General features: G+C 35.5%; 1 long non-coding RNA gene across 1 annotated transcript in view; it reads right to left on the bottom strand.

Annotated features, from left to right (window-relative positions):
- Positions 1–5,545: 5,545 nt before the first annotated feature.
- LOC111085664 overlaps positions 5,546–11,015 on the bottom strand; it is a 28,532-nt gene continuing 23,062 nt past the window's right edge. The window contains exon 4 of the long non-coding RNA XR_002610478.1: positions 5,546–5,934. This is a non-coding gene — a long non-coding RNA (uncharacterized LOC111085664). The remainder of the gene's footprint in view (positions 5,935–11,015) is intronic.

Genomic DNA, 11,015 nt, shown 5'->3' with positions numbered 1-11,015 from the left:
TAAAATACTGTCACTCTGTTAACTCCTCACTCCGGTATCCAAGCGCTGAATCTTCAACCAATAACTTTCTTTCACTGGCCTCAGAGTGAGCGCAACTAAAGGAGAAGAGTGACCAATCACATATAGTAGTAACCTGTATGTCAAACAGTCCACGTCACCCAAAAGTGGTGCCACCTGTACACTAAAAAGCGCTTACCGGTGTTCCATTCCATGTTAGGATCACTGTTCCTTTGACTTGGTCTTTTTCCCCCAATATCAATGCCTCCCAGTGGCACAGTAATATGTCTGCAGACTCACAATGCAAGAAACCGGGTTTCGATATCCGTGGTGGGCAGGGCACAGATAGCCCATTGTGTAGCTTTGTGCTTAACTACAAACAAACCCAATATCAGTTATAGAAGGTGTGACCACAAATTCTTTACTATTTGGAATAAATAAACAGCAAAAACAGAACAAACAATACTTACACTAAGCTAAATTTTAAGTTATAGGAAGACACCACAGCTGCATCCACAAATCCTTGTTCACCAAAGAAGATGTAGAGATCGTAGAGCTGGAAGCTTTCATAAGTTACTTTTGCTTTGGTTTTAATGGTGGACGACGACTTCGGTTGTTGAAAAACTGATGAACGTCGTCCAAAAAAAAAAGAACCAACTCATTTCACTTAAAACCTGAAGCCGAAGAATATAAAAATTTCCAGAAATTGACTATAGCTTTTATAATACACCACAGGTAAAAGTGCATATGGAAAAATTTACAAAACACATTTTTCATTGTGTATGTTTTACTGATGGAATTGTTTAAATTTTTAACAGTTTCTGCAATTAAACAAGTAAAGTTAAATTAATTTGAGGTGAAAGCTGTGAAGAAAGGGAACTTTTAACTCGCACTTAGACTGATACAGTTATTCAAGCTGAATCTTATTAGTTTCAGGTTCACGTGTTTTTTTTTTTAATCTCGCGCAAAGCTACACGAGGGCTATCTGCGCTAGCCGTCCCTAATTTAGCAGTGAAAGACTAGAGGGAAGGCAGCTAGTCAAACCCACCCACCGTCAACTCTTGGGCTACTCTTTTACCAACGAATAGTGGGATTGACCGTCACATTATAACGCCCTCACGGCTGAAAGAGCGAGCATGTTTGGTGGGACGGGGATTCGAACCCGCGACCCTCAGATTGCGAGTCGAGTGCCCTAACCACCTGGCCATGCCGGGCCAAGTGGATAGAATGAGGTCATGAAATAATAAAATTTTAGCCGTATTCTAATACCTGTATGTGTAACATCACCATTCAACATTGGAATAAATAATTGCCTAGTTGAACGTGTTCCCTATACCTGCTACTGACTAAATAAACCTCAGAATCTAATCTATCGATCTCGTTTCGTGGCAACAATAAATTACTCACAGAATATTGCGCTGGATTCTTGAGGCCTGTGGTAAGAAGATTCTTTGTTGTTTTTTTGGAACTGTACAAAATGTACGTTACTTGGTCTTGTCATTTCCAGGATAATTACGAGCCTGGGTTCCCGTAGACAAGGAGTAAAAGTAGTGATATGAAATTATTTAACATAAATAGTAGTTTTTACCGTTTTTCAAACCATAGCCGAAGTATTTGGTCCCCAAAGAGAGCATTTTGTCAGAAAACGTCTATATCATTCTTATCCGTTGGATCGTTATTTTCTCTTGTCAACTTTCTATTATTTAATATGTAGTCGGGCCCATCGCAGGGGCGGGGATACCAGGAAAAACTCCCCGGGGCTCGGAAGAGAGGGGAGATATAATAAAAGTATAATATTATAGAGATTATCATTCGTTACCAACAGTTAAAATATGCACTGCCATAGCCGATATCAGCAAGAAGACAAAAGCGCAGAGTATGAGAAAATATTAAGACTATTGCTCTACGCTATTACAGTGTTATGTCGTTTAATTCACCCCATATACCACCTCCCCCAAGCTCGTAGAAATACTTGTAGGTTATATGTATAATTACCAAAAGTTGACTATGAGGAATTTTGATGCTGTATCCCCAAATTGTGAGATTTTTCAACGCATTTTTGATAATTTATTGCGTGTAAACCAATGAAGTTTTCGATTTGAATAACCTTCTAATGTGTTGGTCGCAATACCGGTTGTCCGGCTCCAAGTAAAGTAGTCCAACCTACATCATCGTACTTTCTTAGTTATAAAAACTTGCTTTTGATCGATATTAACATAGAATATTAGGGTAAATCATTATATTATAAACTAAAGGTGATAGTTTTTCAATTTAAAGTTTTATTTCATTATGAGAATCGTTGGAGAGACACAGGATTATGCTTTCCGCGTTTCGACGTTTTCATAAAATGTTCCTTTTAAGATTTGACCGACCTTATAACCACTATAAAAAATACGAAATAACTCTAACTCAGGGGTGAAAGAAGCAATTTTGGATTGGTCAGGCAATTTGGAATAATGCGCAAAGCATGCCAGTGCTAGGGGGTGTCTGGGGTTATGCCTCTCCAGAAAATTTTGGAAAAATAGGTGCTCCGAGATTGAATTATGTGCTAATTTCACTATAATTTATTGAAAGTGTTAATCATTTGCAAGCACTTCTTTATGATTCACAAAAATAAGTGCTCACTGGCACTTACACTCATCATAGCTAAAAAGTAAACACAAGCATGTACACTTGCAGATTACGCATGTATTATATTAAGCATTGTTATACTGATTCATACATACTGCTATAAGTCTATCTATTTAGTTAAAAACAATTTTTGAAGTGCAAATTAAAGTTTTAAAAGCCCTATAGTTGCTGTGACAAAATGTTGGTAAATGTTTCATACATTCAACCTATTAAAGAAACATGAAACTCTGTATGAGCATTTTTTCCCCCTTTTATTGATTTTATTCATTTATTTAATAAAATTCTTTAATCAGCGAGTTTTGTGATTTCCTTATAGGAAGCAGTGTGTTTTGGTGTTCATGTATTTGTGAATTGTATGGTGATAGAATTAATCATTGATTCCTTAAACAATTTTAACCCATTTTCGTCTGAGTAGCTTGTTCAAGTGTTATTAACAGTGACTTGGACATATTGTTACGTCTTTGTGTTCGTTTGTTAATTTTCCGTAGAAATTCTTTCCGAAAAACTTCAGCAATACAAGTCCTTCCTTAAATAAAACTAGTTTATTCTTTCTCAATACAACTTTGCAATACACTTAATTCCCACAGTCAGTTTAACTTAAACATACGCTATAATTCACAACGAACGGTTCACGCGCTTGACTCAATTGTCCGTCTCTATCTCTGTCTGCAATTCAATTCCATTGTTGCCGTCACTTCTCGGTGGTCTTATATATTATAAAAGCGTACATCTCGTCTCTTCATGAATCATCTAGAAACTCATCACGTGCTACCAGCGTCACGTGACTTCCGCTGTCGTAACAATATATTCAATTTGCTTAATATGTATACAGCAAATAAAAAAACACACATGAAAAAATACCAATTAAACATACCTTCTGTCATAAAATACGCCTAAAGCTTCATAATTACTCATAAGTTGCCGTATTTAATTAAAACAAATTAGCGACTAATAAATCCACACCAATACTGCTCTTACAAATCCTTAAAATATTATATCCAACTGTTAAACCTAAAACACAATAGGTTAGTAGGGTACATATGCTATGGTAAATATATCTAGTTAGGGGATGGGCGCATATAAAAATTCTTCCCCAGGGTCCGTAGCAGCTATCGGTGACCATGTATGTAGTAACTGTAACTCCGCCCATTTATGTAAGTTGAACTTGTTTCGCCTAGTAAAAATAATCGCGCGTCACAGGTTTGGTGCGTATTTTAAGTATACCTTACGAGCACACCAATATAAAGCGCCCGCACTCCTAAATCGAGAACAAGGTTTTTAACCAAATGAAAAACAATGGCATAGTATCTCTGTTTTTGGTAAATAATGCAAAATTAAACTGCAAATTTACATAGGCCTAGCCTAATATTAATAATAGAGCCTGGGTCTATGCGACCTAGTCCAGGGCCTCTAATAAGGCTATGTGAAATTTTAAACAAATATAGGATATTATAGATATAAATAAACAGGCTTTTGTAATCAATTGTCCTAGCTAATCTATGTAATATATCTAATATTATAGTCAATTAAAGCTTAAATTGGCCCGTTAACACACTACCCTAGGCCTATTAGGCTTCTAATACAAGTTGGTATATAGGACCGCCGCTGAATGTTAATGGTGTTTGAAGCACAGAAAGAACAAGATCGGTTTCACTTTTTGCCAACGTAGAATTGTTTCATTGTAGCCCATGTTCAAGCGCTGGGCATTCACTCTCAATATAGAAGACGTTTGTAAAACTGTAAAAGTAACGGCAATATTCCAAATGTTTGTTTGTTTTGAATTTCGCTCAAAGCTACACGAGAGCTATCTGCGCTAGCCGTCCCTAATTTAGCAGTGTAAGACTAGATGGAAGGCAGCTAGTCATCACCACCCACCGCCAACTCTTAGGCTACTCTTTTACCAACGAATAGTGGGATTGACCGTCACATTATAATGCCATCACAACTGAAAGGGCAAGCATGTTTGGTGTGACAGTGATTCGAACCCGCGACCCTCAGATTGCGAGTTGAGCGCCCTAACCACCTGGCCATGTTCCAAATAATATATAAAGCCTTTGTGGACCGCTTTAAGTTTAAACTTGATAATAAAAAGAAAAGAAAGTTTTTGTCGGGAAAATGTTCAAGTGAGCCCCTGTTCCCCTATAAATGCATAGGCCTAAAGTGAGTGCACGTAACCTCCCGGGCACCTAGTATTGCATATTTAAACTTCTATGGAGTTTTAGTCGTCAAATTATATACACACAATACTAAATAATTAATAATCAATATCGAAATAAAACTTACAAACACGATAACAAATGTAGAACTTTCCAGACATGCAGTTTTAAGCCTATGACTGTTACTCAAAATATGACAGATGTTCTACCTTTAATATCATGGAAGAACTTGTAGCCTTTAGTTAGGTGTTTTGTTGGCACTTATGAATGTTTGTTTGTTTGAAGTTAAGCACAAAGCTATACAATTGGCTATCTGTACTCTGCCCACCACGGGAATCTAAACCCAGCTTCTAGCGTTGTAAGTCTACAGACATACCGCACACTTATGAATGTCTCTGAATGATTGCAATAACGTCACCAATTGAAATGTCTTATTTTAATTTAAAGTATAACTTTTACAATTAAATCTTATTACTTTTCTAGAATGATTTTAGTTGTTTTTTATTTGTATAGTTTTTATACTGGAGAATCGCTTGTGATGCTAATAAACCGGTAAAATAAAGAACAGTTTGAAAGAAAGAAAAGATTTGAATTTTTCTATAATATCCAGTTTGACTGAAACTTGATTGTATTTTATACACACATAACACATATATGATAAAAGTATGTATTATAACAAGTGTTCAAATACGTTATCACAGTCATACTACTATCGAGTTAACATGTAGTTACTATTTCCAATGAATAATTGATACTTTTATACATAGTAAAATTAAACCCAAGCCAAAGTTTAAAACTCACCTGGATAAATATGGAATTGTACGAATATGAAACTAACGAATTCAACATCAATTAATCGATCGTTGTGTCCTCTAAAATCTTGAGGGTTGACAACTGTTTTTCTCTTTTTCCTTGTGGCCAGAACCACTTCTCCTTATTCAAACTTCTCATCTCTAATCCATTTCCTAATGCCATCGACCCAAGAGATTCTCTGCCTGCCTCTAGCTCTTATTCCTTCTGCCAGTCTCCCCTCAGAATTGGCCAATGACATTCAGGCAAATGTGGTTCAAATACACAACCAATTATTCAATAATCAGTTACAAGTACTTATTATAGCTGTGGTATCCCAAGGAACCATTCCGCCAACAACCTGCAATAAGCAAAGCTTCACTGGCTTAAATCGCAAACATACATTTTAGACTATATGATAAATATTTGGATTTCAGAGCTGGTGAGTCGTGTTCTAATCACGTGATACCACAAAATATTTCTCGCACTTTAAAATATGAGTGCGTTATTAAGAGTGGCAAACAATCTCTAAGCGTGAATGATTGGTAGTATGGTGCTGTTGGTTGGTTGGCTTTCCTTTGGTCAGCAGTTCAAAATTAGGGACAGCGCAGATATCTTTAGTAACTTTGCCATAACATACAAATACTAGAACTATGTTAAATATTCATTAGGCTTAGAGTTCAAATCAAGAGTAATATTTTATGAGATCATTCACATCCATGTAGCCAAGTTATGTAATCAGGTAAGACTGCTCGTGGAGGGAAAGTTTATTAAAATGTCATCATTCAAGATAGGTATTCCCTGTTTTTTTTATTCCTAGAAGTCAACTTCGGTAAGCTTACTTGTGGAAATTATTAGTGATTTCATATAATTATTCATCCAATAAAATATAAAAGTTTTCACATCGTAGTATGTTAAAGTTATTTATTAATCGAAGAAGGACTAAGAAAATATGTTGAAATCTGGTACATGTTTGTGGATTATTAATAACTGCAAATATAACTTTATAGAATAATTATTCGAAAGCAATATACAATTTTTGATAATAGTATATTTTATTCATGCCTCCAGATGCAATGAATGGCATGTGAGCTAGAACAGATTAAACACCAAAACATCCAGAAAATCCTTAGTTTGGATGCCATTCGATATTCTGAACTTGTCTAACCAAAAGATTAACTTTCCTTGAAATAAATGAGGTTTTTAAGAGCTTAGCCCGACACGCTAACACTACAGTAAACGTTAGTTTATGGTACCAAAAGATTTGCTTGTTATAAACCCTCTTTGCTTTTGTTATTTTAAGACTGTGTGCTTAATCTTATTTTAACGAGTTAATTTACAAAAATCTAAAGTTTGGTAAAATAAACGCATTGTTTTATTTATGGTCTCATACGAAGTACAGCGTTCTATAAATATGGAGTCGTGTTCGTATATACAGTAAACATGACTTAACATCTTCTTACTGTAACGGACGTAGCGTGTATGTCAGTATCTGTGTGTGTAACTAAAACTACAGAAAAGTCTTTAAAACTTGTGAACTTTTGAGCCCTGTACATTGAATCATTTTGATGCAATAAGTGGCGTACGACTAAAGAGCACAATCCGAACACTTTTCCGTGCAGTATTTCCCAGAAAAATATTTTTTTTTTTAGAAAATGTTCACTTATTTTTACATTTTTTGTTTTTTTAAGAATTAGGTATGAATACTATGATTTGTAATTACTAGCACAAACAGCAACCCGTAGGGCGGAGTTTCTGCTAGTTTACATAAGCTCAGTTGATCTTTACAGCTGTTTGGCTTTAAAGCTGTATTGGAAGAATTCGAAGATAGTTCTAAATATTCGAAGGTTCTTTAGGCGGCATTCAAGCAGTGCCACACTTGCTAATACAAATCGTTGGCCACTGTTTGAATAGTAATCACACATTAAATGTCACTCACATAGAAAATTCGATCTTTTGATTTGTATAATGCCCATGACTTAAACCAAAATTGTTTTATTAAAAGATGAAGAAAGAAAAAACACGTATATATGACTAGGGGCATCCGCAGAAATTATTCGGGGGGGGGGGGGTCAAAGTCGTGTGAAATTGTGAATAAAAAAATGTATACACGTATGCTGAATGAATAAAGAAAGAATCATGTTTCTCATTTTCCAGTGTGGGGGGGGGGCTAGTGTCAACCCTTCATTACAGCTCTAGTTAATTGAACCTAACACTTGTTTGTGATTAAACAAAAGATGCTCAATGGGGGAATTGAAACACGAATTTTAGCTTTGTAAATCCTCGAGCGTCCTGCTGAGCCACAGGGTCACAGCTGGTTGGTAAAAATTATTGCTACTCGCCTGCTACCGGTTCTCGATAAACTTGTTTACAGTTGCAGCACAGAACTTTCCGTTGACAAGTCCTTTTGACCGCAAAACCTTCTTAATGAAATAAACAACGAAAAGTTACTACACAAAAGGGTCATTTAAATATTCATTTTCACGTAATTGAAGTATGGCATAAAAAACGTTCCATTAAAATTGTTAACACGAAAGCACTCAAAGTAAACACTTTTCCGCCAGCTTCACATTTGTTACTGCAACCAAAAGGAAAGATTACATAATTATTTTCAAAAAAAAACAACAACATTATTTCAGAAGTTTCTTTTTACTAGATGTCGGGCTTTTAATTCTGACTTAATTACGTTAGAATATGCACAATGGACATTTGCAAACAACAAAGGATAAATTATTTGAAGACATCAATAACTGTATAATCAGAGCAGGTTTGCGTTTTGTATATGAACTTACATACGTTTCAGTATTGAGTACACTTTTCTCACAATAAGAAGCCCCAAGGCCGATATTGAACATAAATCATTATATTGTGTTTCTGCTAAGTACTTAAAAATACACGTCACTTCCGGAAAAGGATGGGATAAACATTTTTATCTCTTCCAATTTATGTTAGAGACTTGTTTTAGAAATATCGAAAAAGGAATGACTTTCCACAGATTTTTTTTTTGAAGTCCTCAAATGTTATAACAGGATGACCTGTAAGTTTTGATGTTGTTAAATGACGTTAATTTAACAGGATGAGAATTACTAGCTCCATACAGTTTAATAGGTATTCGGCGTTTAATTTCCAGTTCTGAAGGATTCGAGGTTAAGACCAGTACAAGATCATCATCAGTAATCTTATCTTATACGCATAACATCTTTGGCAGTGGCGTAAGTATGACCCTGCAATTGCGGGGGGGGGGGGGGGGGGTAGCGTTGTAAGTCAGCAGACATACCGCTGTACCACTGTGGGGGGGGGGATAAATATAAAGGGCCCAATTACTTTTATGATGAGGGGGGGGAGTTCTTTTTGTAATTACGCCGCTGATCTTTGACCAACAATGGGGCAAAATTTAAAATACTAAAAAAATTACCTTTTATCCATTCATTCGTGATATGAAGAAAACACGTAAGTTCAAAAATTAAAGACACAAATACGAAATCCTATAACACGAGCGGTTTCAAAAGATTAACTGACCTTTTTTTTTTTTTCATTAAAGGCAAAAGAGCTAGCCTTGTCAAAGATGCCCGAAATGTATAAAAACGTTTATCAGTTATGAACGTTGGTTATTTATCAATGTCGAAAAAATGCGAGAAGTACCAATTTCTTTAAAACTCAATAAACTGCGGATTCATTTCGGTGCAGTGTTTCATAACATGCAGCTGTGACAAAGAGCATCGATTTTTAACATCAAAACACGATCAACGTATCACAGCACCCACGTGTACAAAACCAGTGTTTTTTTGGTGTATTTATTCGTTTGTCTAGCTATGCTAGTCTTTCAAAGGACAGTAAATGAACATCTGCAAATGTAAACAACTCTACGTCAGCTGTACAGCGAGAAACTTGATATATTGTAAATAACTGTGAAAGCTACAGCATAGCACTAAATCCAAATTCTACGACCCAGCGCTCGCTTTGCATCATAACATTTTTGATTGCTTTACGCTCTTACCCTTGACTAATTGTACACTTAACGCATTGAATAGAGCTAAAATATTACACATGTGTGAAAGGAGCCTTTAACTTGAGAACTGGACGTCTTTAATATTCACTACCATGTCGAATATATTTCTGATTTTAATTCTTACAAAAGTTGACAAGTTCACAAACAGAATGCTCTAATACAGTCGTACAAAGGACACAAATGTAAATAGTTTATAACTATTCAGAAAACTATGGTTCAAGACAAGTCAATAAAATGGATGTTCTGGTCGAGGCGTACAGTAGACCGAAATTTAGTTTACAACTAGTGATAATATGTGGAAAACACTTGTTAAGAGACGATTTTCCCAGTTCGAAAACTGCCAAAAATTTGTCTTTGCTAAAAACATTTTTTTTTTCTTTTATTAATGCTCTGACCGGTGGGAGCTTTTTCACGAATAAAACCAAAGAAACTGAAACCGTGTTCTTATCGTAGAGGGAAGACACGTGCTAAAAAGAAAAAAATAGGAAAAATGTGTTATGCAGCTGTTTTATCTGAAATGCCATACAACTTGAAAGAGGCATGTTCTTACAATTGTATTTTCATGTATTCTAGCTTTTAAGAAAGAAAAAAAAAGTATCTGGAATACGTCAGGCGTTAGAAACTGCTGATTCTGCTTTATCGGGATTTAGGTCCTTGTTTGGACCTGGGAGGGTCAGGTGCAATTTTGATCTCTTCCTCCCTCATCATGGGTGTAATTTCTCCCTCAGCATAGGTGTGGTTTTAATTTCTCAACATTTGTACACTGTCAAATGTTGAACACGACATAAAAGAGGGTATTGCTTTCACGAATGTTCATCATACGAATTCGATTCCCCTATCAGGCCCGTGCCCATTTATGTTTGAACGTTCATCATTTACACCGAGTTATAGTTGCTAATTTGTAGTACATATATTCCAATACCATTCATATTGTGGCTTATTCTATGTGTATGTACATAAATAACCTTTTTAATACACTATATTATCAACTACAAAATGATATATTAGGTAGGTGGCATATTACTGAACTTGTAGTACATATTTATGGATGAGAGGTACTTCGGCTCATTTCCATCATGTATGATGTACCGATACAGTGCGCGTAACATTTCGTTTTTATGTAAATTTTTCTTGAAGTAGGTGAATGATCTGCTTAGAAGTCTGTCGTGGAGTGGTTGTATGTTTGCGTATTTGTGTAAAAAGTGGGAATTTGTTGAACGAGAAACATTGCATGCGCTAATGAGTATAGCATTTTGTTGTTTTTGTAGTTTAGTTTCATTTTCGCAGATGCAACATTAATTCAGGCTGGACAAGCATATTATATAACTGGTAGTATGTATTGTTTGTGTATTTTTAATACATTTCTTGGTGTTGTTCCTTTATTATTTCCTGACAGACTTCTAACTTAATTTATCCTTTGCCAGATTTTGTTT

Source organism: Limulus polyphemus, unplaced genomic scaffold (genome assembly GCF_000517525.1).
Source record: "Limulus polyphemus unplaced genomic scaffold, Limulus_polyphemus-2.1.2 Scaffold540, whole genome shotgun sequence".
In the NCBI taxonomy this organism is placed as follows: domain Eukaryota; kingdom Metazoa; phylum Arthropoda; class Merostomata; order Xiphosura; family Limulidae; genus Limulus; species Limulus polyphemus.
This window is presented reverse-complemented; position numbering and strand designations above follow the sequence as displayed.